This window comes from Schistocerca cancellata, unplaced genomic scaffold, assembly GCF_023864275.1.
Source record: "Schistocerca cancellata isolate TAMUIC-IGC-003103 unplaced genomic scaffold, iqSchCanc2.1 HiC_scaffold_841, whole genome shotgun sequence".
Classification (NCBI taxonomy): Eukaryota; Metazoa; Arthropoda; class Insecta; order Orthoptera; family Acrididae; genus Schistocerca; species Schistocerca cancellata.
The window spans coordinates 42501-47500 of record NW_026046852.1 but is presented as its reverse complement, the minus strand read 5'-3'; the positions used below and the strand labels follow the sequence as shown (position 1 = coordinate 47500).

General features: G+C 53.3%; 1 non-coding gene across 1 annotated transcript in view; it reads right to left on the bottom strand.

The window, feature by feature from the left end:
- LOC126147068 (small subunit ribosomal RNA) overlaps nucleotides 1–1367 on the bottom strand; it is a 1909-nt gene extending 542 nt beyond the window's left edge. Inside the window, exon 1 of the ribosomal RNA XR_007529957.1 lies at nucleotides 1–1367. This exon is cut by the window's left edge and continues 542 nt beyond it. This is a non-coding gene — a ribosomal RNA (small subunit ribosomal RNA).
- Nucleotides 1368–5000: the final 3633 nt, after the last annotated feature.

The following is a 5000-nucleotide window of genomic DNA, read 5'->3' as shown; positions in this document are numbered from 1 at the left end:
ACCACCCACCGAATCAAGAAAGAGCTATCAATCTGTCAATCCTTCCGGTGTCCGGGCCTGGTGAGGTTTCCCGTGTTGAGTCAAATTAAGCCGCAGGCTCCACTCCTGGTGGTGCCCTTCCGTCAATTCCTTTAAGTTTCAGCTTTGCAACCATACTTCCCCCGGAACCCAAAAGCTTTGGTTTCCCGGAGGCTGCCCGCCGAGTCATCGGAGGAACTGCGGCGGATCGCTGGCTGGCATCGTTTATGGTTAGAACTAGGGCGGTATCTGATCGCCTTCGAACCTCTAACTTTCGTTCTTGATTAATGAAAACATACTTGGCAAATGCTTTCGCTTCTGTTCGTCTTGCGACGATCCAAGAATTTCACCTCTAACGTCGCAATACGAATGCCCCCGCCTGTCCCTATTAATCATTACCTCGGGTTCCGAAAACCAACAAAATAGAACCGAGGTCCTATTCCATTATTCCATGCACACAGTATTCAGGCGGGCTTGCCTGCTTTAAGCACTCTAATTTGTTCAAAGTAAACGTGCCGGCCCACCCAGACACTCAATAAAGAGCACCTTGGTAGGATTTCAACGGGGTCCGCCTCGGGACGCACGAACACGCACGAGGCGGTCGCACGCCTTCGGCTCGCCCCACCGGCAGGACGTCCCACGATACATGCCAGTTAAACACCGACGGGCGGTGAACCAACAGCGTGGGACACAAATCCAACTACGAGCTTTTTAACCGCAACAACTTTAATATACGCTATTGGAGCTGGAATTACCGCGGCTGCTGGCACCAGACTTGCCCTCCAATAGATACTCGTTAAAGGATTTAAAGTGTACTCATTCCGATTACGGGGCCTCGGATGAGTCCCGTATCGTTATTTTTCGTCACTACCTCCCCGTGCCGGGAGTGGGTAATTTGCGCGCCTGCTGCCTTCCTTGGATGTGGTAGCCGTTTCTCAGGCTCCCTCTCCGGAATCGAACCCTGATTCCCCGTTACCCGTTACAACCATGGTAGGCGCAGAACCTACCATCGACAGTTGATAAGGCAGACATTTGAAAGATGCGTCGCCGGTACGAGGACCGTGCGATCAGCCCAAAGTTATTCAGAGTCACCAAGGCAAACGGACCGGACGAGCCGACCGATTGGTTTTGATCTAATAAAAGCGTCCCTTCCATCTCTGGTCGGGACTCTGTTTGCATGTATTAGCTCTAGAATTACCACAGTTATCCAAGTAACGTGGGTACGATCTAAGGAACCATAACTGATTTAATGAGCCATTCGCGGTTTCACCTTAATGCGGCTTGTACTGAGACATGCATGGCTTAATCTTTGAGACAAGCATATGACTACTGGCAGGATCAACCAGGGAGCTGCGTCAACTAGAGCTGAGCAGCCGGCCGCCCGGGAGTGTGTCCCGGGGGCCCGCGCGAACACGCAAGCGTCCGCTCAATTATTCTGCAAACAGGAGGAGGCTGGGCTCCCCTGCACAATACACCTCGAAACCCTCTCAGGTCCCGGCGGCGCGCAGCGCCGTCCTAAGTACTTGGTCGGGTTCGAGAGAGGCGCAATCGCCCGGAGTTAGGCGAGTAGACGCTTTAGGTGCGACCACCCGTGCTCCCAACTGAGCTTGCCGCTGCCGACAGAGGCCCGGGAGCGTGCTGTCGTGGCATTGCCGGCGGGAGACAACACGCGCCACCTACGGTGACCGGCAGCTCCAACGCCAGCGCCACAGAAGGGCAAAGGCCCCACGTGGGTGCCGAAGCGAACTCTCCCAGCACAGCGCACGTGCCAACACGTCCGCACAACTGCGATACAAACCACCAGCGAGAACCGCTGGGGCGACCGAGCAGCAGACGGCGTCGCGGCGCCGAGTGCCGGGCGGCGGCGCATCCTCAACGCACACAGTCCTCAATCGGACCAGCACACTGCAGATGTCCACCGCGCTTCGCACCGGGTCCGCGAGGACCCACTTTGGCTGCACGGCGCCGCGCGCAGGGTGCCCCGGCGCGCAGCTGCGCCGCCTGCCGCGTCCGTCGGCCGGCGCGCCTGCCACTGGGCGCCCCCACCAGCCGGCTGTAGCGCGTGCGCCCACGCACCGCGCGGCCAGCACGCCGGGCGGCCCCCCCTCACCGGCCGGGGACAGTCCCACCCACCCACAGCCGCGTATCGCTTCACACCCAGATTCACATTCACGTTCGTTGGTATGGTGGGGACCGCTTCGTAGCTGTACCGATCGTTGCCCTCACAGATGTACCTCCAGCAAGATCAACCGCACCACAACGGGTTACCAGTTGTTCATTTGCGTAACGTCACCAGTAAACGTACACGTCCATCCCCGTTTGCAAAGTCAACTATTATTGCATGCCTGCCTGTCAGGTGTCAAGACACACTACATTCGCTCACATCCACGCAACAAAATGTGCCCGACTAGAGGGCACGTGGAAGGTGCCCCCGTACATATGCGATCTCCATTGCGCGACCAACTGTCAACCGGCCTCTGTAGCATGTCGCAGATGTGGAACGCGGGGCACCGTGCTATCACATTGTGTGAGAAGAGACTACTACGTCTGCATACACGCGCCACTACATGAACAGACGGCTCATGCTGATCGCCATCCACTGCGTCCATTACTCCCACACGTCTCTATGGCGTACCACACTGCAATGCAGCTGTTATGGGGAGATGACACATAGCTGTGTACACAACATTCTGAGCCGGTTGCGGTTGGACAACAATACATTAATGTAACGTGTCATATGCCAATTACAGAGCAGGGTAAGGCACAACGTGGGTTAGGTTAAGGCACAACGTGGGTTAGGTTAAGGCACAACGTGGGTTAGGTTAAGGCACAACGTGGGTTAGGTTAAGGCACAACGTGGGTTAGGTTAAGGCACAACGTGGGTTAGGTTAAGGCACAACGTGGGTTAGGTTAAGGCACAACGTGGGTTAGGTTAAGGCACAACGTGGGTTAGGTTAAGGCACAACGTGGGTTAGGTTAAGCCACAACGTGGGTTAGGTTAAGCCACAACGTGGGTTAGGTTAAGCCACAACGTGGGTTAGGTTAAGCCACAACGTGGGTTAGGTTAAGCCACAACGTGGGTTAGGTTAAGCCACAACGTGGGTTAGGTTAAGCCACAACGTGGGTTAGGTTAAGGCACAACGTGGGTTAGGTTAAGGCACAACGTGGGTTAGGTTAAGGCACAACGTGGGTTAGGTTAAGGCACAACGTGGGTTAGGTTAAGGCACAACGTGGGTTAGGTTAAGCCACAACGTGGGTTAGGTTAAGCCACAACGTGGGTTAGGTTAAGCCACAACGTGGGTTAGGTTAAGCCACAACGTGGGTTAGGTTAAGCCACAACGTGGGTTAGGTTAAGCCACAACGTGGGTTAGGTTAAGCCACAACGTGGGTTAGGTTAAGCCACAACGTGGGTTAGGTTAAGCCACAACGTGGGTTAGGTTAAGCCACAACGTGGGTTAGGTTAAGCCACAACGTGGGTTAGGTTAAGCCACAACGTGGGTTAGGTTAAGCCACAACGTGGGTTAGGTTAAGCCACAACGTGGGTTAGGTTAAGCCACAACGTGGGTTAGGTTAAGCCACAACGTGGGTTAGGTTAAGCCACAACGTGGGTTAGGTTAAGCCACAACGTGGGTTAGGTTAAGGCACAACGTGGGTTAGGTTAAGGCACAACGTGGGTTAGGTTAAGGCACAACATGGGGGTAGATTGCGGTACAAATTGCGTTACATTGCGGTGCAAATTGCGTTACATTGCGGTGCAAATTGCGTTACATTGCGGTGCAAATTGCGTTACATTGCGGTGCAAATTGCGTTACATTGCGGTGCAAATTGAGTTACATTGCGGTGCAAATTGAGTTACATTGCGGTGCAAATTGAGTTACATTGCGGTGCAAATTGAGTTACATTGCGGTGCAAATTGAGTTACATTGCGGTGCAAATTGAGTTACATTGCGGTGCAAATTGAGGTAGGTTAAGGTGCAACACAGGTTAGGTTAAGGTGACATAGGTTAGGTTAAGGTGACATAGGTTAGGTTAAGGTGACATAGGTTAGGTTAAGGTGACATAGGTTAGGTTAAGGTGACATAGGTTAGGTTAAGGTGACATAGGTTAGGTTAAGGTGACATAGGTTAGGTTAAGGTGACATAGGTTAGGTTAAGGTGACATAGGTTAGGTTAAGGTGACATAGGTTAGGTTAAGGTGACATAGGTTAGGTTAAGGTACAAACTGGGTTGTGTTATGGTACACATTGCGTTGTAGTACAGTACACGTTAGGTTTGGGTACGGTACACAATGTGGTATGGGATGGCGTGTTGTGGGGGGGGGGGGGGGGGTGAGGTTCGTTGATATCGACCGTAGGACGTGGATGCCCGAGGCAGCGTCAGTGTGTCAAAGGAGTTATGTCACGTCGGGATGCGCTTTCCGCCAGTGAGAGGGGGGGGCGAGCCGTGTCTGTGGTTGCGGTAGACCTGTGTGTTTCATTCCTGCCAGTGTGTTTGTGCTGTAAGACGAGGCAGTGTGGTGATGTTGGGTGCACCCCTGTGTAGGACATGTGTGGGTGTTGGTGGCTTATCTGAGCAATTGTGGTTGTCGGACGAGTGGGATATTCTGTTTTATGATTGGACCTCCTGGCCTGGTTATCATAGTCTGGTTGGTGTACTGTGGCGGATAGGATGCACCGGACGTTGGTCCATGCCGGTGCTTAATTATTGTATCTGTGTTTGTTACAGGCAGAGAGTAGTGTGTGATAGAGTGTGTGGGTGATAGAGTGTGCGGGTGACGTGTGGTTCGTTTTGTTTGCACAGACGTTCAGCATGTATAGGGGCATTTGCGTATTTGATCTATCTATGTGGGCCTGCATAGTTTACTGAGCAGTGCTGCGAGGTGACTGAACTACGAGCGACGTACTCATTTACAGCGGAATGGTTGCCTTCTACCAAAGATGGAGTATCGACTCTACGACAGCGTTGGCACCGCAGGAAGCGGTG